This window comes from Etheostoma cragini, chromosome 2 (assembly GCF_013103735.1).
Source record: "Etheostoma cragini isolate CJK2018 chromosome 2, CSU_Ecrag_1.0, whole genome shotgun sequence".
NCBI lineage: Eukaryota > Metazoa > Chordata > Actinopteri > Perciformes > Percidae > Etheostoma > Etheostoma cragini.
The window spans coordinates 20,663,584-20,687,497 of record NC_048408.1 but is presented as its reverse complement, the minus strand read 5'-3'; the positions used below and the strand labels follow the sequence as shown (position 1 = coordinate 20,687,497).

Here is a 23,914-nt window from a genome sequence, read left to right as displayed (position 1 = left end):
CATCCAGCCGAAAATGATAGACATCCAGGTGGAAGAATCCTATAAATTAAATGTTGTGGCTATAGACTACAAATTCACTAAATAAACACAGAGGAAATTGATACATACTGGACAGCAACAATTCTCAGCAGCAGTATTATTAATATATATATTAATCATCATTCTTAAACTGCACAGAAATACTTTTTCTCCTGTATTCCACACACACACACACACACACACACACACACACACACACACACACACACACACACACACACACACACAGAGAAGAAGCCAGTAATACTTGTAAGGATTTGTTGTTGCTGTTTTCATTCATTTAAACAAGCAGTATAATGTTGCCATTGATTCTAGCTTTTAGCCGTTCCTATTTGCAACGTACCCATGGGTGCACAGACAACTATTACTGGAATACTTTGATACTGAAGGCAAGTTCTGGAGTTATAAGGAAGTGTAAGTTACACTTAATCTAAAAATATGGTTTGTCATGTCTGTGTGTTTGACTGACCTATTTTTGACTAAATTGAGCAATTTCCCCTCATGCAGTATCTTTGTCTCATGTCTCTTCCTCTGCACCTCCCTTCAACTCTCCCGCACCAAGCTTTGCAAAGATCTCTATGAATTTTTACTTCACACTCATTTGGACAAAGGACAATGAAAAGGCAAAATCCTGCATAGCCTTTGATGTAGTTGCCCAAGTCTGTCTTCCCTCTCACAAAGAATAAATGGAAGGAAGGAACGGGAGTGAGAACTAGAGGGAGGGGAGTTAATACTTGTCCGCTACTCTGTTTAGAGAAGTCGAGCTTCAGTATCAGCTCTGCCAACCTCAGACCGTCCTTCTGCCTTTTTTGTTCTCTCTTCTGTAATGTCTCTCGCTTCCCTCCATTCTTGCTCTTGTTCAGCAACCCTCTCATCCATGCGGTGTAATCGATAGAAGAGTTCTTTCTGAAGATCTTATTGATGTACTGAGACTCACTTGGCTCATCAATAGAAACAATGATCACTCGAAGAGAAGGAGATGGAGAGAGAGAAACTTAGACTCACTCTACAATCTGTTTGTTTTCTTCCGCACATCCAGAACTTGTTTTTTTTAAAAGCTGACTTAGAACTAACTGCTTACACGGCCTTTGACTGCACCAAGGCCAGTATGGAAGTTTCTAATTGTCTGCAAAAGCCAGAAGAGGCAAACATAGTGCGCTCAATATGTGTGTGTGACGCTGGGCTAATGGAGATGATGTAGAAAGATGATAGCCATAGAGACAAATAATGTTAAGTGAGTGACAGAAATCAAATGGATAGAAATGTTGTATAATCCTAATTAAGCAGATTGATAAGTCTACCATTTACATTATAACCCTTGTCCTGGTGGGCTGCATTGACCTTAAAGGGACATTGCATTTACTAACACAGTTCTCATGACCTTGTTGCAAGCTAACACATGGACAGATAAGGCTGCCTTGAGGTGATCAGGGTTTGACATTTGCAGGGTGACCAAACATCCTCTTTTGCCCGGACATGTCCACTTTGTAAGTACTGTCTGGGGCGTCCAGGAGAGGGGTTTATAAATTAATGAAAATGTCCAGTTTTCATTGTTTTACATGGAACCATTAAGCGTTTACTTTAATTGACTGGCGCTTTGCATACAATACTACGGTACTTTGTTGCAAGACGTAATTATTTAGTTACAGGTTGTAATACATATTATTTTATTACATAAGTTACTATTAAACCATTGAGGCATAATAAAGCATGTTCATTAACCTCTGAGAAGCCTGTCTGAATTTGGGTTTTGAGGCCTGGCCGAGTGTCCTCTTTTTTGGAAATCAACATATGGTCACCCTAGACATGTGTAAAGGCCAAGTTGTATTCCAATTGTTCACCAATACTTGAATGAGCTGAATAATACACATTAAATGTTTAAAAAAGAGCGCTTTCCCCAGTCTCTGGTATAAAAAAAGATAGACAACTTATATCAAGTCTGAAAGTCAAGGTGCTGTGTACCACATCACACACACACACACACACACAAACACACACAAACGCACACACGCACAAGCAAAACCACAAACAAAGACACACACACACACACACACACACACACACACACACACACGCAAACACACACAAGCATAAGCACAAACAAAGGTACACACACACACACACGCATACACACACAAACACACTCCAGATCTGGAGTTGTCCCTAGCAGACTGTAAATAATAGGCAGGAGATGAAAACATTAGCAAACAAAAACCCTGTGGTTTGTTCATGTGTGTGTGTGTGTCTTTGTGTATGTGTGTGTGTGTGTGTGTGTGTGTGTGCGTGCGTGCGTGTTTGTGTGTGTGTTTGTACGTATTTGTGTACTGTACGTCTGAATACCTTGTAAAGGCTGAGGCATTTGGCCAGTCCACTGCTCTTTCTTCCAGTCTGGCAGGCAGACCAGGGGAAGTGAAGAGATAAGTTAAAAGGAGAAGCTCCTGGAGTCGGCATACATGCAGGATATGGTCTGATTGAGATAGACACTGACTGATTGCTATTTGGACTCCGCCTACATCATCAAGTCAGTCTCGATCTCCACCAGGTCTAGGGGTCAATTCAATCAATTTAAAATGAAAATCAATTTAAAGTGCAACCTGGAACTGATTACAATTGTGAATAATGTGCTTCAATACCACATAATACTGTGCATGACAGTTGGAAAAGTGTAAATGATAAGGTCATGTATATGAGTTCTGTAAACCATCACTGCAGACTGATTCTACATCCTTGTTAACCAATAATAATAATGTGTACTTTATTAATCCCGTAAGGGGAAAATACAATGTTATGCTTTCTGTTTGACAATCAATATTACACAAAAGGACTATCTCAGGAACATATTTTCAAAATGACAAGATTACTATCAAAGTTGTGCACCGAGCTGTTGGGTTGCAGACTCTGTGCCTGAGGCTGCAAACTGACTCACTGCATGATAACAATACAGTCCCTTATGATGGAACATGAAGACATTTAATGTACAATATTCGTAAGCAATGTGAATGAGTGTGTTTGGACACACATGTTTTGCTGTGGTAAGATAAGTATTGACAGAACAGGCAAACCAGCTAAACGCAGAACATGGATGAGTCACTGCACCCACGGGTGCTGTGTGCTCAGAGATGGGTGAAAAACTATAATCTCCTACACAAACACACAAACACACACACACACACCCACACACACATACACACACACACACACACACACACACACACACAATTTCAAAAAAACTCTGTCAGTGCACACAATAGTTAATTGCTCATACAAACATTATCAAACCTAGAAACCCTCGTGGTGCTCATCACACAAACACACAAATGTGCTCCTGTAATTTAATGCAATTTAACCTCTAGTCAGTGCTTAAAGTATTTATAGTTACTGGTCAGCATTAACATACTGAATTATGCTGGTCCATCAATAATCATTTAGTAAAAACATTGACTGTTTTGTGGGGCCCAACCTATGATGGATTTTTTGGCTGAAACCAATGATGAAAATTGAGACCAACACAAACCCCAGTTATAACATATAACTGTTGCTATTTATTTTTAACATTAAACAATACACATTGAGAAAAACACATTTTTTGACAACTAACATTGCTTACATTTAATCTAAACCTAAAGACATATTTTTGATTCCAGCCAGAACAAGTGAATGATGTCCTCTCAATGCAACATCTTCCATTTTTAAGAAGTGCCTTGTGTCCGGGAGTCAAGTGTGCAGGTAGTGATGTGTTTCTATTCTATTATTGTATTTGTTTAGAATGAAAAAAAGAAGTAGGTATTCAGCAGCAATGCTTATCATGACTGAACAGACTTAGGAAAGAAGGCCAACTTCAGGAACTCGGACATCAACAACAGATACACACTATAAAAAGACATCACAGAACTGAAGACGTGATTTGACTGACATGTGATGGAAATCAAAAAACTTTAACAACCTGTGCAGACACATAAAGCTGTTCTGCCTCCTCACAAATCCCTTTCTTCATTTCCATTTCTCTCTTCCTCTGCCTCCCGCTCTCGCCAAAGGAACATATGTGTGTGTGTGTGTGCGTGTGAAAGAGTGTGTGGGAGGAGGGCCTTGCTACTAGTTTCTCAGTGAGATGGTGAGAGGGACTGTAAACCAGGCCAGAGAGTGGGAGGGATGGAGGGATGGAGGGATGGAGGGATGGTAGATGGCGATAGTAATTGAGGGACAGAGGGAGCTTTACAAGTAGGGAAATTGTAATGTAGGGAGCTCAGAAACAGAAGTTTGAGTTTGATGATTGATTTTAACATAGCCAAGCTTTATTGCATGCTTCCCTTTATTCCCAACTACTATGAAGTGTGCCTGCCGTAAAGTGACTACTTGCTTTCAGTATCAAGAGATGGTATTGGGAAAGGATTGGCTTTAATTTAAAGCCATATCCTTTTTCATTACCACTGAAATAACATTTTAACACATAAATGGATCATTTTTGTCATCAAATGTTTGAAATTAGTTTGACAAGGCAAAAAAAACAACAGGCTAGTTGGATTCCATTTTCTGTGACAAAACAGGACAGGACAGACAAGGATTGAGTGGCGTGTGATAAGCTACAGCGACCGGAAACATGGGCATGCTGAAATGGTCCAATCACATCTACCTGTGGTGCTGAGGAAAGTTTTAAAAAACGACTGCCTAAACAGCTGCAATGTAAACTCAAACAGAAATCTGTTCAAGAACTAAGAAAACTAACACATACACAAGTTAACATGCAGCCTTGGAATTTGCCTTTCATTAAATTTGTCTAGACAGATATGATATATTTTTGGGATGTGGAATATATTGTTAAATAATGTTTTTTGTGACCTTTAACAAAAATCCACAAGCCCTAGTCCCGTATGGGTTAAATATCACTAGTCTAACAGACTGAGGTGAGTTGGAGGCGAGGGCCCCTGGCTAGTGCACTCGTGGCTTAAAATAATTTCACATATAGTACTTTTTACAGCTTAAAGTTTGAAAAAAACAAACTTTAAAAGAGTGTTATATAGCTCGCTCTATCTAGGCTCGGTCCTTGTCAGTTGCCAGCTGTTCTAAATAAAGGGGAAATCCTTAAAAAATATCAACAAAATTCACAAATAAATAAAGAGGGTTTTGTTTGAGGATTTGGACAAAACCTTGTTACCATGGTACATGTATGGAGGCTACAATGCTCATACATTTTCATGGGAGTTATAGTTCTTTGAATGTTGTGCTTATTTTGCTTAAATCATGAAGGTTTCATCCTCTAATAGCATGTGTTGGAGGCTAAAAGACGCTCATTTATTGAAGGATATGGAAACAAACACCAGAAAAACATTAATTCATAATGTGCAGACTTAGTACAGACAGCTAGTAGTTTAGCAGTTAGCCCGGAGACATCAGAGGGACGATATACTCTAGGTTGTAATCTGTGCAGCCAGCTGATCTTGTCGGTATTTGGAGCATCTACACTGTGAGTGGAGGTTACTGTGGGTGTTGTTGTAGCTGAAGTGAGCAGAATATCAATCAGAATGGAGGACTGGAGACCAGACGTACATGACGGATATGTCTTGGATTAATTACTTCATGTTTCTGCTGGATGTTTTTGTAATTCTTGTAAAGGCACGCTTCAGAGCTCAAATGCACAGAAAAGGCATACAAGACTTGGAGTTGTTTGTGTCTGAGTTCTAAATATGATATTTCAAATGGAAACACCCTCAGCTATCCTGACTCTGGCTCTTCAGAGCGGCTAATCTCAGCAGTAAACTGGATTTTTTTTTTTTTTTTTTATTAAAACCAGAACATAAATTTTTATTGATCATGAACATGTCTCTTTAAGGGACAGTTGTCTTTATGTTATGAAGAGTCCAAAGAGAAGAAAAGGTAACGTCTCTTAAAATAGAGTCGTGAAGGGTAGTGACACTGAGGTGATCACGAAAGGTAGCACTAACATTGACTAATTAGTGTGAAGGTAGTCTCAAGTTTGCACTTGTGTTTTATCTATTTTATGAATTCTTTTTGAGGATACTTGGGTTTTATCTGTTTAACTGATTTTGTGTAAAGCACTTTGAATTGCCCTGTTGCTGAAATGTGCTATACAAACAAAGCTGCCTAGCCTTGCCTTGCCTCGCCTTGTGTTGTATGCTAGAAAGAACAATTAATTCAAAAAACTTGCTTAAGGCTTATTAGAAATTTAAAAACCATAAGGCAGCTCTGTCCCTGACAAACAAAAGGAGCGATAGAAAGAAGAAAGAGCAGAAAAGGGAAATGAAAGTTACAAAGGATAAGAGTCTAGCCCCAGAGACACCAGATTTGGGCTGCATGATCATATGGCATACTAATAACAAACCCAAGGTATGTGCATGTGGTTGTGAGCATCTGTGTATGAGTCACAGCTGTTAGTCTCAGATCCTCAGAGCATAAAGTTAAATAATCAAAATCATAGTCTTAGACGGAGAGAGGGAGAGAGAAAGAGAGAGAAAGAGAAAGAGAGGACTATAAAGACTAGGCTAATCCTTTGAATCTTCTTTGAAAAAAAAAACAAAAATCATGGAATGTGAGACGCAAAAGTGTGTAAATCCTTTACACGTGTTTGTGTGTGTGTGTGTGTGTGTGTGTGTGTGTGTGTGTGTGTGTGTGCGTGTGTGTGCACCTGCCTCCTGTGTGCATGCACTAGTCATCAGTGAGTTGGGCTGTCATTCCTTCCTTCCAAAATATTCCTTTGATCAAAGATCTTTTTTTTATTCACTTTTTCTCAGAAACAAATTAAATGGAGGACAGCAGCAAAGGGAGGATTGAGGAATGAAGGAGAGATGGAGAGAGCGAATGAGGTGAAAATAACCGAGGGGGCCAATGTGTAAGGTTTTCTACAATCGAAAGCCAATGTTATTGTGTGAGCAATGTGAGCAAAAAAAATATATATAAGCAAAATAAAAAAAGCATTGAAATAATTTTTTTATTGTAAACATATAATAATTAATAATTAATATAATTAATAATTATATATGTGTGTTTATATATATTATTATGTATTATTGTCACTTTCTATCTCATCGCGTTTTGGTAACTTTTTTAAACGTACTGTAATTCTCAAATTCACTCCCCTATTCCAAAGTGAACATGTTCCCATTTCCCCTAATGCAAGACACAGCCAGTGTTCATATGAGATATGGTTAAAAAATAAAAAGTTTTGCCTGTAACGCGCCCATTACATTGTGTGTTACTCTATCTTCCTTCATTCAAATATTTTTACTTGTTTTTATGCAATCTGCCTCTTCTTGTTTTCATCAATTGATGTATTTTACATTGTGTTTTTAATTATTATTATTATTATTATTATCATTATTAATTATTATTATAAATGTGCGGAGGGCCACTGTATTCTATGGCTTCCCAACCTCTCCTGTCACATTTCACACTAGTTTCAAGTGCAAAAATAATTTAAATATACATGATATATATTATTCCCTGCCATCAGAAAATGAACACACCCCTTCTGATGATACTGATATTTCTCTTATGTTGTTTACACCCTCTACAACGACACATAGCTATTTTTGATCAGATGCCAGCATGCACAGGCAAACATTGTTAATCTGTGCCTTCCTAAACCATCACAATTCACAGTTTTATCACCTGACAACGTTTTGGTCAAGGTTTGGTTAGGTTTAAGCACCTTCATTGTTAGTGTCATCCTCAGGGTTAAGGTTTAACAAGGTTTATCAAGGTTAAAAAAACAACATGTTGGTTTGAAAAGAAACAAACTGTTTCCCATCTTAACATCTGATGTTAAAGTCCATCCACAAGGACATGCACCTCCTATTGATGACATTGTTTGTCAGTCCCCTCCAAAAACATGATTCATGTAATTCATATGTTTTCTGATCTACCATGGTTTGGGGACTATTGTGCAAAAAAACGAAACTGTGTCCAATAAAACTCCCAATTTAAATCTCTCACCCTGCAATATTAGGTGATCTGCTATGAGTAAACAGGTGTGCACACCGGATTGGTCCAGCAGAGCTAATTGCTGTCTCCTGATTGGTTGCCTGGAGGACAGCAGCCCTTTCAAAGCCCCATTGGACAAGAACTCGTCACTCTCTCTTCACTCTGCCATTCCCAATGTGCATCTGTAAATCAGTGTGATGTGAGTTAAAATTATGTAAGTGATGTAACAGCCTTGCTTTGTGCTGCTAGTAGCAGTTTGGTAGGAGTGAGAAGTCCTTTTTGTTTGTTACCTTTTCTCCTATTTTTCTACTAGAAGCTTAAGTTAGAGCTTTGTCTTTTCTTTGCATTTTGTGTTGGTTTAGGAAGGTTTTAGGCTGCATCTAGAGTTGTTTTGGTTGTTGTATTGGGACCTCATCTCTGAATTAAATAGAAACGGCTACTTTGTAATTCTTTGTTCTGGTCTTGCTTGGGAGTGGGAAGAGTGGGGCGGCATACGTTATGTCTTGGTTACCCCTAGACATTGGGACGTAACACAGGCTATTGAACACTTCTTGTTCATTGCCTAAAAGTTAAATTAATTTAAACATTTTCCCTACTTTCACGTACATCCCATGGTTTCGTGAATGTAGCATACATGTACCAAGCTCCGTCATAGTAACTAGAGGTAAACGTTGAGGAGCTCCGTACTACAAACCGGCAGTTGCTAGGTGTTGGAGCCGATACAGACCTCTGTCACAGCTCTGTTGATTCAGCGGCATTTAGTATATATCTTGAGCCTAAACAGAGTTCTTTAACACCAGCGCCGGTTCTCAGCATGATGCTCAACATGGTACCCCCCATAGTGCTCCACATAGTGGTTCACTTATCCGAAAATCACTTTGGTGAAGATTACAGTTAGGCAAGGTCCCATGACATGATGCTCTCTGGATGATTTTATATCTGCCTTAGTGGTCCCCTAATACCGTATCTGAAGTCTCTTTCCCAAAATTCAGTCTTGGTGCAGAATTCTAGCCACTTGAACCAGTCCCACAATGAGCTTTCCTTAGTGTGTGCCATTTCTGAGTCTGTAGCTTCTGGGGTGGAGCCTTGACCAACTGCCACTTTGCTCATTTGAAAGCCATGGTGTCTCTCTCTCATGGGTGGGCCAAATTCTCTGGGCGCGCAAAGCAGAGAAAGGAGACCTCATAAGGAGCAAGATTCCAGATCGGCCCATCTGAGCTTTCATTTTCTCAAAGGCAGAGCAGGATACCCAGGGCTCGGTTTAAACCTATCACCATTTCTAGCCACTGGAGGACCATAGGCAGGCTGGGGGAACTCATATTAATGTTAAAAAACTCTCAGTGAAATTTTCATGCCGTGGGACCTTTTAAAGAAAAGAACAAATGTTGTTTGTGTATCTCTATGGCAAAGGAGAAAACCTTTTTAATTAAAAAAGTCAATGTTAGCTACACATTCTGTTTAATCCATAAAATAGATTTATTGCCTAGCCCTAACGTAGGCACAATTTGCATGATTTGTATCCTAGTAAATTCGGCAACCCCTGGCTGGTCATTTGACAACCGGTAACATGACAGTTAAGTTTAGCGGTCTTAACAATTAAATTTAGCAGAGAAGAGGTTATCATGAGCTAAGCACAGGGCACTATACCATAAGAGAACCGAAACACCTGAAGTATTGAAACGCTATAGAAACACTGTAGTGACACTGTTGGACAATTTAATGAAAAAGAGAGAGAAAATGTATTCACATGTTGTACTTTGCTAAACAGTAATGTCAATGGTGTTGTGGAACAGCACCGAAAGAGAGAGAGAGAAAAGTAGAATATGTCTTTTTGTGGGAGGACCGCAATGACGGATTGGTAATGCACAGAAATAGACTCACGCCTTCCAAAAAGAGAGCAAGAGAAAGAGAGAGCAAGGAGAAAAGACGGAGGCTGGCAAGCTCAGAAAGAGAGAGAGACATGGAGGATGGCAAGAGGTGATGAAGACAGTGATTTAGTGAGAAAAATAGATTTGTGGAATAGCAAGTGAGAGGAATGTGGGGGGAAAAAAGCTGGCACCGGAGAAAGATAAGTAAAGTGGGAAAAAATGGAAAGAAGGGAGGGCAATGATTTACAGACGGAGAGCAGGATTTGAAAAATGAAAGGAGAGAGGAATAGTAAGAAAGTGAAACAAGAAAGAGGGTTTAAATGAGGAAATAGGTGGAATGCAGAAAAGGAAAGATGGCAATGGAGAGAGAAATGGTGGAATAAGGCAGACAAGAGAGAGAGATCAAAGGCAAGCTCTTACACAGACTAAAGATGTCGCATCATTTAAAGGAGGGTTAAAACTTTTCACTATCTACACATCAGGGAATTAAAAATGCAGAGAGAGAGAGAAGGAGAGAGAGAAAACAACAACTGTGCACTGCTGACGTATTGATTAAAACAGTGACCACCCTCACACTCCTTCCTTCAGCCCCAGCATGGATTACTACCGGCCTCAAACCACACAGGTCACACAACAGACTAACACACACATACATGGACACGCACAAAAAACAGAACAAAAATTCTAACTACCGCAGTGTTGACAGGAAATATGTTAGATATACTTGTTTGGGCACTTCAATTCAAACAAGAAACACACACACACATTTATAGGGGTGGTGTGGGACACCATTCTTTGTGTTCATTGATCCAGAGCAAGAAAAGTCAGACCACTCACGCTGTGACAGAATCTTGGCTCACACACGTTTATACTTACACACACACACACATGCAGACACTTGGCCTTCTTGTGAAAGTGTGTGTGTGTGTCTGTTTGCAGGGTGGGGGTAGGAAGATAAATGGACGGCAGGAAGGCAGAAAGGTTGTGGAAGGGAATGGATTAGATGGAAAAGAAGGAAGGGATGGAGAAGAGGGAAAGAAAGGGATGATGGAACCAGACAAGTGAGAAAAAAAATCTGCAAAGGATGGAAGAAGTAGAACGGGATGTGAGATGGAGAGCAAGAATGGACAGAAAAGTAAATGAGTGAAAGGGAGGAGAGAAGCGCTGGCTGACATATTTACAGGACAAGACGAAATCGTCTGTCTCTTCTAAATGCATGCTGGATTAAAGCAGGACCGGGAGTGTGTGTGTGTCTGTGTGTGTGTTGGACTGCGTGTGCGTGCGTGTGCATGCGGTCTAACCAGACAGCAATCCCTGCTCAAGGCCAAAACTATATAGATCATATCCCAATCAGCATATTATTGCCTTCAGCTCGAGATGAAAGAGAGAGGAAAATATGAATACAGTTGCCTCCCTCTCCTTCTGTCCATCAACCACACACATACACACCTACCACAAACACACACTCTCTCTTTTCCTTAAATCCTTCAATTTACCTCCTTTTTTTTGTGCTGTCTACCCCTCCGTTTCCGTCACCCTCCTCCTGTTCCCATCTAACATTTCTCTGCTTTTATAATTTAGTTTTAGCCAACTTTTCACCTCTTTTTATCGCTCACTTTTCAAACTCAAATTTAACCCATCCACTTTAGACAATTGCAAGAACTACTGTAAGAACAACTGATGACAATGGAACGTGATAGCAGCAGGAGGTAGAGACAATATATGTGCTCTCTGTTAATAAGGAAACATATTGTATTGGGTCATAGTAGTAAGTTATGAAACTTTTACGGTAGATGTCAAAGAGCATGCACATGTTGGAGTGCAAAAAGTTTCAAATGTGCCTCTTTGTTCTGTCATTGTACAAACAAAACGTTTACTGAATGGTAATTGGTAAGTAACCCAAAGTTGCAGAGGGGCTCAATATACAATTGGTCCTGCCAAACCTTTTTCTCTCTCACACTCTCTCTCTCTCTCATTGTCTCTCTCTCTCTCTCTCTCTCTCTCTCTCTCTCTCTCTCTCTCTCTCTCTCTCTCGCCCCCTCTGGTGAGACCAGCTGTCTCATAGCAACAAGATGACACTGTTCCTGACTGCCTGACCACCTCCACACATGAACAGTATGTATGCTGTGTTGTGTGTTTTAATTCACATACTAGAAGGCTAGTTAGCATACTTACAAATTAGAGAGACACAGTTCCATATGTACAGAATAGTGTGTCAGGGATGTATGTATCTTCATGTGTGTGTATCTGTGCTTTTTTGTGTTTGTCTCAAGTTTCTTTATAACCAATACAAGCAGGAAAGAGAACTCTCTGACATTTTGTTTGTTTGCCTCCCTCCACCATTGCCCCTGTCACATCTAAAGTCAGCAGTAGTGATTGCCAAATGAAGCCTTTAATGAACCAGTGTCTTTATTTTTTAGAGCCCACTAGATGCCGCTTTTGGTTTTAAAAGAAAGGCCTAAGGCATTGTGATTAGTGAAAGGCAAATGAAGCTTTGTGAACCAGTGTCTTTATTTTCAGAGCCCACTAGATGGCGTTCTCTGTTCAACAAAGGGTTGAGAATACGCTACATTGCAATGCAGTAGGCCTGTCTCTTAAAACCAAGGGCACCATCTACTGGGCTTAGAAAATGAAGACACTGGTTCACAAAGCTTCATTTGGCCATCACTAGTCATCAGCACTATTCAGTTCCCAGACCTCAGCCATGTATAGCATGCCGCTGAATAAATGCCCCTTTATGACTGCAAGGTTAAAAAAAAAAAAAAACTCTTTAGTGCTATTTCAAAGAAGCCACTTTCTTGCGGCATCACTTCAAATAAAAGGAAGACGTAAAGACAGTCTCTTCTTTGTAGAATTACTAAGGTTGTGAAAAGAATCTGGCAGAAGTGTAGGGACGCAAGACACATAAAGAGATGCAAACTAAAAGTCAAACACACACACATACACACATAGCGGTACACACTCAACAAACCCATCCGATACAAACACTATCTGCACCTGCTTTCATGTTTGAGGAAAAATCAATACAGACAAAAGTACGCCAGAGGAAAGAAGGAAAGTAAGGTAGGAAGGAAGAAAGAAAGAATGAAAAATCTAAAATTTCTAAGTAGGTGCGCCTCAAAAGGAATAGTAGAGTATCTATTACACATCAAAGCCATTTCACTCTCTCTTTTCCTTCTTTGCTCTGTTTTCCTTCAATAAAGAGAACTTGTTTTCAAATGGCAACTAAAGGAATAAAAGGGGGGGGAAATGTGGTGCAGAGTTGTGGAGGGAACATGAAGAAATTCACGGTGATGCACTTAACTTACTTTAATGGATTATTTTTCTGGTGTGTTAAGTCTTGCATGGACATCAATAAGCTCAAACATGTACTTTGGAACTGTGAGGGCTTACACATAAGATCATTCAGTAACACTTTCTAGAAATTCTTTTATTGGGAATAACCCCTTGAAATGTAGCATCTCGTTTTCGAGGGGGTCCTTAAAGTAAGCTTTTCGAATATCTTTGCTACATTACTGATTATGGAGATTGTCCTATAATTGTTAACATCAAGTGAGTCACCACCGTTGTGTAGTGGTGTTACTTTCACTAATTTCAACATTAATGGACGCAGGTGGAAAAGTGATATATTAAATAAGTCTCATAGTGGAAATGCTAGGACATGAGAAGAAAGTTTGATAAATTTAATCTCCAGACCATTAAGACCAGCATCATTAGAAGATTTTATTTATGAGATTGCCTGTTGGACATTAAAGGGATTAATTGTTGAAAATGAGAATGGGCTATTTTCCACAGTATTTGTTATGCTAAAATAGGAGAGCTCAGATTATTGAGATCCACAGATAGAGGAAAAATGTTGATTGAGGGCATTGGCCATTGAGATAGGGTCAGTGATGATGTTGCTGTTTATGCTAAGTTTGGCAGGAACACTTTTATTGGTTTTGTTAATTAAAGAGTTGAGTTTCTTCCAGAATTGCTTAAGGTTTTGATGTCATCTGATAAAGAATGCTTATAGTAATTTGATTTTGCATTCCTTGTTTTGGTTGTGCAGGCATTTGTTCATTTTTTATATTCAGACCAATCAGCATCATCATTTGTCATGTGTTATCTGACCCATGCTTTGAATAAATGTATTAAATCACTGTCAGTCCAAGGTAAATGACTACCCTTGACCTTCACTGATGTCCAAGGTGCATGTCAATCTAAAACTTTAAGAACCTCTGAGAGAAAGAAGTTCCATTTGTCTTCAACATGGGGGATCATTTGAAATCTAGTCCAGTTAATACTTATTAATCTTGGATGAAAGCCTCTGTGTGTAGTTTTTTATCCTAATTACTTTGGATAGCAGACGGGTTAGTGTTATTTTTCAAACACAAAAAACAACTGAGTGGTCAAAACAATCAGGTAATACACCAGACTGAGAGATTCTATTTGGGTGGGTAACCAAGATCCAGCCCCGAAGAGACTTGGACTTATTAATCACCCTAGTCGGTAAGTAATTAGTTGGGTAAGGTTAAGACCTCATGATAAGATGAACGATCAAGCCAATTGTGATTGAAATCACCCAGTAGAATCAACTCATTTGCATACTCTAAGTAATTAATGGTAGCAAGAATACAATTTGTTGAATCAACAGGGGAATTTGGAGGTCTATAGATGTTTCCTATAGTTATCTTCAATGAAAAACCATATTAAAAAATAAGCATTCAAAATGTACAGCTCTCCTTTGGCGCAATGCGTTCAGAAGATAAATGAAAAGAAATATAGGTGACTACTCCCCCACCAGGAGCAGCCCTGTCTGTTCCAAACAAAACCATCAAGTTTAACATCTGCATCCGATATATTGCTATTCAGCCATGTTTCAGAGAGTGTGATAACGCTAGGCTTATTGTAAGAAAGTCAGGCTCTTAGACTGTCACTTTCATGTGTCAAACTCCTAATATTCAAATGAATAACGAATAAACATTTACCTATACTGATACGGAAGAATAGGGTGAAGGAAGGGGCGAGCATATCGCACAAGTCTTTACAAACATTCACAAACTGACACGGACACGTACACACACATACCACCATGCACACACAAGAACACACAAACTGGTCAAACCAAGGTATAGCCTAAAATTACTAAAACAACCAAACAAGAATGCAGGCTCAAACTGCAAAATAGTAACTGGGAATGCTTTATACATATCCTTAAGTTTTCACAGTATACACACCTCCTTATTAGACAGCCCAAAAGGTACATATAACATATTTTTTTAAACATACAAATGAGAAAAGAAAAATTAAGAAAGAGCCTAGGACTCAGTAAGAAGTTGCATAGGCAAATTAAAGAAACCAAGTAATGTTTGTCAGCAACTAGATTCATTTTAAATACAGCCCTATAGGCTAAAAAAATAAGAGAAAAAGGGAAATGTCTCAATAGTCTGGTCTGTGAAGAAATTATAAATCATTTCCATGTCATGTAAACCTTCAAAATATAAGCAAATAAATCCAGATTATGCTAATGCAAGCAAACAAATATCATCATGAACAACCAATCAACAGACTCCCTTAAACACGACGGGAGCAGTCAGTCATTCAGGTTGCAATTCCTGACAAAACATTTTATCTTCTTTATAATGGGAAAATGATTTAATTTATAAGTGTTTGTTTCATTATCTATCAAGTATAAATCATGTACTTACAAACACAATTTCATGCATAACTGTTTGAACAAATACCATTTTTAGAGTGTGAAAAAAATATGGAGATTGAAACTAACATAAACATAAATCCCATCCCATACATATGTCTCTGAGGTAGTTGGTAATTGGAAGAAAAACCTGGGAAAAAAACATATAAATAAATATGTTACATTGATATTTTTCTGCAAGTGTAAAGTTTGCCAGCCAAATCACTGGCCATCTTAATTCTCAATAAGTGTTGTTCGGTAGTAAGTCTTGATAAAGGCGTGTTATTCCAAGTGGTGGTGGTCTGCTGTTGAGAGGGAACAAGTCAGGGTGATTTTGGAACAGAGAGGTAGGCTGCAGTGCTGCACACTCAACAATGACTAGAGATTTTGATTTGAACACCTGTCGTCTTGGCCAGTTCACATGTGTTTGCGGCATGCTGGGAAAGGATGGAAAGGGTAGAAGGGATAGAACATGCCCAACCCATACAAACAGGACAAACAAACTGACATCAAACCATTCAAACGCAGGAAAATGTCCACAAATTCACAAACCAACACACATACGCACACTGCATAGACGGACACACAAAAACATCAAAAGCAGGTATAAGGACAAGATCAAGAGGATACAAAAAAAAAAACATAAAAAAGATACAACATCAACAACACACTGTCAAATAAGTCTCTTTCATGTCAACAAGAAAACTGAATGCATTTTTCAATTTCAAGAATGAAAGGCTCATAAGGTGCCCATCGTCTGTTGTGGAAAAAACAACATGTAGAGCTATTTCAGAGCAAACAAGTGCAGAAGTAATAAGATAGAGCATAAGTAAAATGGAACAACTCACATCTCACATCACAATTGTGGTTCCCAACACGTGTTACTGCTTTGTTCTCATTTTCTTTCTACATTTTCACATCTTACTCAACTGATCTTAAAATAAGTTGATCTGTAAAACAAATTATGTAGGGTGAAGTGACTAATATAAGATTTACCAGTAATGTGTATTCATGTCAATCCATCCACAACACCTACTGTTACATGCTGTGAAAATGCACAGAATGCTTAACTAAAAAGAACACACGTGGTACACAGTGCAATCACACACACGCACACACGCACAGATGCACATACAGCTCTACAATGGAAATGTAAAGAGACCTCTGTGGGCTGTCAGAACTCAGCCAGGTGCACTCAGTATTCGGAGTTCTCATTTGTAAGAGAGTCCTGCCCTCTGGGTAGAAGCCTCACCCCGATGTTGGCCAGCCACTCACCGAAGAGCTCCTGCACAATCTGTTATCATCAGTTGTTAAGTGAGGCTGTGTTCATCATTTCTGTTGGCTTCTTCAAAAGTGCGATAAAACACAAGATTTATGCCAGGCTTCAATCTCCCATTTCCAAGGCCTACATCTACCATTTTGGTTACAGTTGAGCGTGCCTACATTCAACGTATTTCCTTCAAAATACACACAAACATGAAATCTGATCACAGTGAAAACATGCAAATAAATACAGTAGCTTCCAATGCAAATGTAGTGATTGGATTTATTATTATCAAATTAGCATACTGTATGTGGAAACAGATTGCGTCCAGCAATAAATAGGGCCTTAAACTCGATACATTATACAAGTCAGTTTACAATGTTTCTGTTGATGACATTAGCAGGCTTAAAGGAGAATACAGGTCAATTTCAACATGAAGGTCTATTGTTTGTAAATTTGGAGTGCTGTCAGTAGAGAGAAAAACAAAAACTATTGGTGCTGCCTACACCCTGTTATCCTCCTGCTAGAGTCAGCACCCAACAGGCTTAAACAGGGCAAGTTTTAAATTTGTTTTTAGCCCCTAAACGTGTTCAAAATGTCACTAAAAAAGCCCACCCATGTGAAGTGATTCCTTCCGAGGGAACACAGCGAATACAACTGCTGTAGATGTGACAAAAAGGCATGAAAGTTGTGCTAATTCAGCTGTGTTTAGTACCATTGTTGATACTGCAAGGAGTGCTTCGGGACCGTCTACAAACTACAACACCAAAAAGAGGTGCGAAAAATTGCTTACTTTTTAAAAGTAAGTGCTGTAATACAACTAGCAGGAGACAAGTTATAATTGAGGTAAGTTTGGAAACACTACCTTTAGCACAACTTTTATGCCTTTCTGTCAAACCTACAACAGTCAGATTCCCTGTGTTCACTCGGAAGAATTCACTTCACGTGGGTAGGCACTTTTAATGACATTTACGAATAAGTTTAGAAGATATAATCAACTCTAAAACGTGCCCTGTTTAAGCCTGTTAGGTGCTAGCGCTAGGAGAAGGATAACTTGGTGTCGACAGCACCGATTGTTTTAATTTTTGTCTCTACTGACAGCACTCCAAATTAACAAACAACACATATATCTATATGTATACATATATATATATATATATCTATATGTATACATATATATATATATATATATATATATATATATATATATATATATGTGTGTGTGTGTGTGTGTGTGTGTGTGTGTGTGTGTTTGTGTGTGGCAATTTCCCATGTTATGTAGTCCTTGTTCTGTTGTCACTGTCAATTTTGGGCATCTGCTCTATCCCATTCATTCTGGTCTCTCTTTGCTTACCTTAAACTCCCTTGTTCACCTTTGCAGCTCTGTCTTCCTATCTGCATCATCTCAACCTTTCAGTACTCCATACTCACCTCTTTCTCTCCTTCTCCTTTCTTCTCTTCACCCCTCTCCCCTCTTCTCTCTGCCCTCTGTCTATTGCTGCATTATAATCACTCTCCATCTGTGGCTCTCTGAGGCGCAACACAGCCCTCTGTCCTCCTCTCCATCACTCCATCTCTCTCTATCATTCACTCTCTCACTTCAAAATGACGGGGACAGGCGGTGACAAGGACCTTGTCCCATTCTGCCTAATTTCTCATACACATTCACTTTGCCTCCTTTTAAGGATTTTTTTCTTTTCTTTATGCAACAATTTATATTTTCAGTTCCTCCCACTCTGTGTCCAACTTTTGTTTTCAGAATGTCGCAACATAAGCTCTGGAAGATCAAAGTGCAATTGCCATAAATTCAGATATAAAGGCTTTTAAAAGGCATTGAAGATCAAAGCATCAGCATCTGGATATAATCACATTTGGCAAAATTAAAAACCAGCTGTGCATGTAGACTGTTTGAAAAAAATATCAATCTTTATGCACGTTTTATTAATAATAATAATATCAAACCACTTTAATCAAACCACTGGCAGTTCAGACAGGCATCTAGCAGTACACATGTCAAAATGGATTGTCAGGTAACCAGTACATGCACAAGCAGAATAACGTGTGTTTATAATCACTTTTTACAGGATGGAAATATTATAAAGGTGACATTTGCATTTTAGCAGAGGAAATAGAAATCCAATTAATTGTGCATACAGAAGGCATATTTTAATGTCAGGTGTGAATGTAATCCAAGTTAATTACTATAAAGGAGAAGCGTGATGTGTAAAGCATGGTAATGTGAGCTGGGAAGAGAGACCAACATATCTTCTCTAGCTCAGTTTCTTAAGGTGTGGTTGTCTGGTTCACACTCATATGAAATAAGTGCATCCCCTGTTTTCTTCTTTTCACCCTCTCTCTCTCTCTCTCTTTCTCTTTCTCTCTCTCTTTTTCTCTCTCTCACACACTCTCTCGATTAAAGTCAATTATAGTTTGCTGGCAGGAAATCTACTCAAATTACTGCAAAAGCAAAAACAGAAATAAAACGGCTGATAAAACCAGATAGACAGCAACCTTGAAAGTGACAACATGATTCAAAATTTTTGATGATCACTTCTTCAGTCACTGTTTAGTGCAGGGCACACACAATGCATCTGACTCCATTTCCCTATGTTATTCATACCCACCAAATGTGTTGGTGTTAATACTTTGGCCTGTATTTCGCAGCAATTGCTAGAATTAGACTAGAACTTAGAATGTTCATTCTTCACTTTTTACCATCCTCTTCCAGCTCCCTACCATACATTTTCTCTCCCTCTCTGTCTGTTCCTCAATGTGTCCCAGAGCCTATTTCATGCCTGAAATCTGGCGTCAGTCGCCTCGCTGGCATATAGCTCCACTCATCCCCCTCCATATTGCTCCATCGTTCCGCTCCATCCATCCCTCAATCTCTCCTCTTCTCCTCCTCCTCCTCTCCTTGCCACTTTTGCTTCATTTGGCTCATGATGAGGTGTCACTGTTCTGCCCTTGAGCAGGCGAGAATCCCCTCTGACAAAAGGTGTTTGTGTGTGCGCGTGGATGCCGGTGTGTGTAATGTGATTGCCTGTTCCTGTGTGGCTCTGTATATGTGTTTGTGTCTGCTCAGAATGTGTGTGTGGCCCCGCCTGGCCTGTGGAAGTGACAGACATCAGGATTGTGCTGTCACAGCAGGAGAAGAGATGATATACTTGTCAGGGGGCTGAGAGACAGGAAGGCAGATACAATGTACAGATAAATGCACTGTGCTGCTGGTGAGATAATGTAAAGGTGCTACTGCTGGGAAATACAGTATACAGGACAAGGTGAAGTACCATTAATGCAGAGTGAATTAGCTCACATGTTGTTGTTTTTTAAGATTTCTTTGGGCATTTTAGGCCTTATAAAGTACAGCTGAAGATGTGAAAGGGGAGAGACGGAGAATGACATGCAGCAAAGGGCTGCAGGTCGGAGAAAAAACCCGCAGCCACCTCAACAAGGACCGGGACCCTGCACATGGGGTTCATGCTCCACAAGGCGAGCTATCCAGGCACTGCAACACATATTTGTTTTATCAGGACTCCCATCATGTCATCCCCCTGTCTCTCTGGTATGCTTAACTGTATTTCACCAGTCACCCTGAAGAGGTAATCTTACGTGATCATGTGATACGATGCTTGTCTGAAAGCACTCATTACACAATGTAAAAAAACATTAAAGTGTGTTAATTAAAACTAAACCGGACTGGAAACAGCTGGAAACAGCTCAACTTAAACCTGTCTAGAGTAGAGTGAATCCATTTGTATCATCAAGAGCAGCAGAGTCCTGTTCTGAAATGAAAATAACTTTACAGGTCTGAACTAGGCAAGCATTGTTTTCTTTGTTTAGAGTGGAAACATGGTTATTTCTCACAGAGGCAAATAAAAATCCTAACCCTAATATTTCATTTGACTGGGATCTTCAGCTGAGTTTATTCCATGAGTAGCAGCAGAGGCTGTAGTTTGGAAGTTGACAGACAGGACAAGATAGCGGCTGGAAAGACGAATATTAGCCTGTCATACCAGTGGTACTCCCATAGTCTTTGTAAATGATAGCCAGGCTGGGGCACATGATACCATAGCTTGCTGCAGGGAAATGACAAACTAAATGTTATCGGGAAATATAATGTGAGTTGGTGGTTGACAGAGATGTCTATACTTTACTGGAGTATTTATTTTACAGTAGACTTTTTACTTTTACTCCTTACATTTTCACGGTACTATATGTACTTTCTACTCCTTACATTTTAAAAATAGCCTCCTTACTCCTATGTCAGTTTGGCTTGTTTTCATTCCGGCTTGTCACCGTCAAACACAAAAAAAGAAAAAAAACTACCCAGATAAATCATGCCTTCCGGATAGAGTGAATTTGATTGTGTTTGGATGAGAAGTATAAACATATACCATTCCGACACACTATAAGTTTGTCAGCAATCCATCGCACCGGCACATTACAGAAACCATGACACACTCCGACAAGGAAATAGCAGACGTACGTAGCCTAGTACGAAGTTGTCCATGGCAGAGACTTAAGAGAACTTGAGCGACATGTCCCAACCAAACAACAGCGAGGAGTTTGGTAGCCAGGAAGACCATCCCTGGCCATATTTGGAAGAATTTTTTGAAATGGTGGGATGCAAAATCCTTCTGGGGCTTGTTCTGTGCTTTAGGTTCTGTGCATATCTCACATCAGTAACACGGGGGAAACTTTGGATATTTCCTTCAAGATCTTTGGTCAGAAATGTGTAAAACGTTGATTATATTTTAGGTATGCAAAGCAAAATTAACATAATGTAATGAATTTTATAAAAGAAAACTCCTGAAACTAAATATTCATTCAAGCATTATCACTTAATGGACAAGAAAGCAGCCCTTGCAGCTAAAAGCATTCACTTTCATTTGTAATCTATATATTATAAATTGCTTAATCAGCCTCTGTGTTAGCAATACAGCCACAATAAAAAGGCATTGATTTGTGTAACTGACAAAAACACAGGTGGCCATTAGCCTGTCATAGCAGAATCAGGTAATAATTACCAGATTGTGATTACCTTGTCATTGTAGCATTATGTAATTTCAAATTATAAAGTTGTTGACAAATTGAGTCATATTGCAATAATCTCCAAATGATCATGGCAATTTGGGTAGAGTTAAATGACTGAGATTAATAATGGATGTAAGTCCCTGTTTAGCCCCGGGGCAAAGCAGTCTATTAACTTGTCATTGCTGGACCGGGGGACATAGCCTGCGACAGTGCACATAATGACAAATGTAAATGTCCCTTCATGGTGAAATATACCTCATATTAAAGTCTAAAACTCCACGTGTAGTGAACAGGCTTGTAGCAGGGGCAGGGGTTTAGGCTGCAAATGAAATGGAGCCTAATTATTTCAATCTTATTGACAGGCACAAAATGATTACCTTTTCCCAAAAGGATTTAAAGGGGAAGCAGGAGGAAAGGCTCATGTTAATGAACCTCCAAATGTGCAGGCCTAATGTGCAGCTGAATATTTTAGTAAGTTAAGGACATTTCATACAGAAGGTACACACTGAATCTTAGTCAATTTAGCTTAAAGTTGCAATATTGGGGTGGCAGTAGCTCAGTCCCCCATGTAGACCAAAAAGCACGGAGTGTGGATTGGTGGCTTGAGAGATGCTACTTCACTTCCTGGGCACGGCCAGATGCTCTTGAGCAAGGCACCGCACCCTCCCCCCCCCCCAACCGCTCAGGGCGCCGGTTCAGCTGGCAGCCCACTCACTCTGACATCTCTCCATTAGTGCATGTATAGGTCATGAGTGTGTATTTCAGGCCTTTGTGTGATTACTAACAAAGTGTGTTATTAATCCCACACTGGGGATTAATACAAAATTAAATTAATTACATTTACAATAATGTATGCAACACGTCAGAGGCAGGCCAGTTGATGTGAGCATGTAACTGTCAATGCCAGAATTGCGGCAATAGATCTTACTGTCCTCAAATCAGCTGCCAGCATTCAAGCAATTTGACATATCAACGATGACTGTTGTCATGAGCCTTGATCACAATGTTAGTATTAAAATCCCATGAATGCGCCACTCCAGTGCAGGCTGCCTGAATACACAGACATTGCTACACCATACAACTGTTTCACCAAATCTAAAATTAAAAAAAAAAAAATTTGAAAATAAAGATAAGAATTGATACTTGTATTGATCCCAGAAGGGAAATTGAATTTTTGTCCCTTTGGAATAAACTACACAATTGCTTGAAATACCTTAAAGATGATGGATTGTCAGTAAATGTAGAAGAAATATCCACAGTGGTAATGAATCCAAGGATCACCTGACTTTATCTTGAGCCACCTGTAGGTCAAAGTCTTAATCTGTGAAGTATTTCAATATTTATTAAATGGATTGGCCCAACATTTTGTACAGGCATTCATGCTACCGAAATGATGATACATAAGGAGTTGTGATCCCCTGACTTTATCTCTAGCACCACCATGAGGCTGACATTTTTTATATTGGACAAAACATCTCAACTATTGGAGAAATTGACATGAACTTTCATGTCACCTTCAGGATGAATTGTAATCACTTTGGTAATTCCTTTACCACACCTGCCCCATACCTGCTTAACTAATGGTATTTCCATCCCATGTTGCCATGCTGGTGTTAGCATGTAGCTCAAAAAAACAGTCTAAGCACCTCAGCATAGCCTAGCATCGCTGTAGACGCTTATATACATGTTGACATCTAAATCCAGTCCAACAAATCAAGCACATGCATTTCTTCTTTTTGTAACCTAATTTTTGTAAGAGTGTAAAAATAGTGACAGACAGATGAATGATACTGTTTGTAGACTGTATCTAAATTTCAACTGGATAACTTAGAGCTCCAAATAGCAGCAAGGCATTTGTAACTATTTGAAATTACCTGGGATTGCTGTATGATCTATCTAAACTATGCCCAACCCAGAATACCAATGAATTAAATAAAACAGATCTATTGTTGCTGAGCCATGCTTTTTCTGTACGGAAGGGTTGGTTCACTGCCGTGAGCACAATGACAGCTTGTATTTTACTCCCGCATTTTTATTCATTCAGCTACCGTATTCTCTGTTGCAGCACTACGTTGTGATTTAGGTGAACAAGGTTGG

At 39.3% G+C, this 23,914-nt stretch overlaps 1 protein-coding gene and 1 long non-coding RNA gene across 2 annotated transcripts in view; one reads left to right on the top strand and one right to left on the bottom strand.

Moving 5' to 3' along the window:
• The window catches only part of LOC117956729 (zeta-sarcoglycan), a 332,748-nt gene that overhangs the window by 299,361 nt on the left and 9,473 nt on the right, over nucleotides 1-23,914 (bottom strand). The window lies entirely within an intron of this gene.
• On the top strand, nucleotides 1,580-10,320 carry LOC117956751. The gene is made up of 3 exons (XR_004659358.1): nucleotides 1,580-1,591; nucleotides 3,754-3,757; nucleotides 10,244-10,320. It is a non-coding gene; the product is annotated as an uncharacterized LOC117956751 (long non-coding RNA).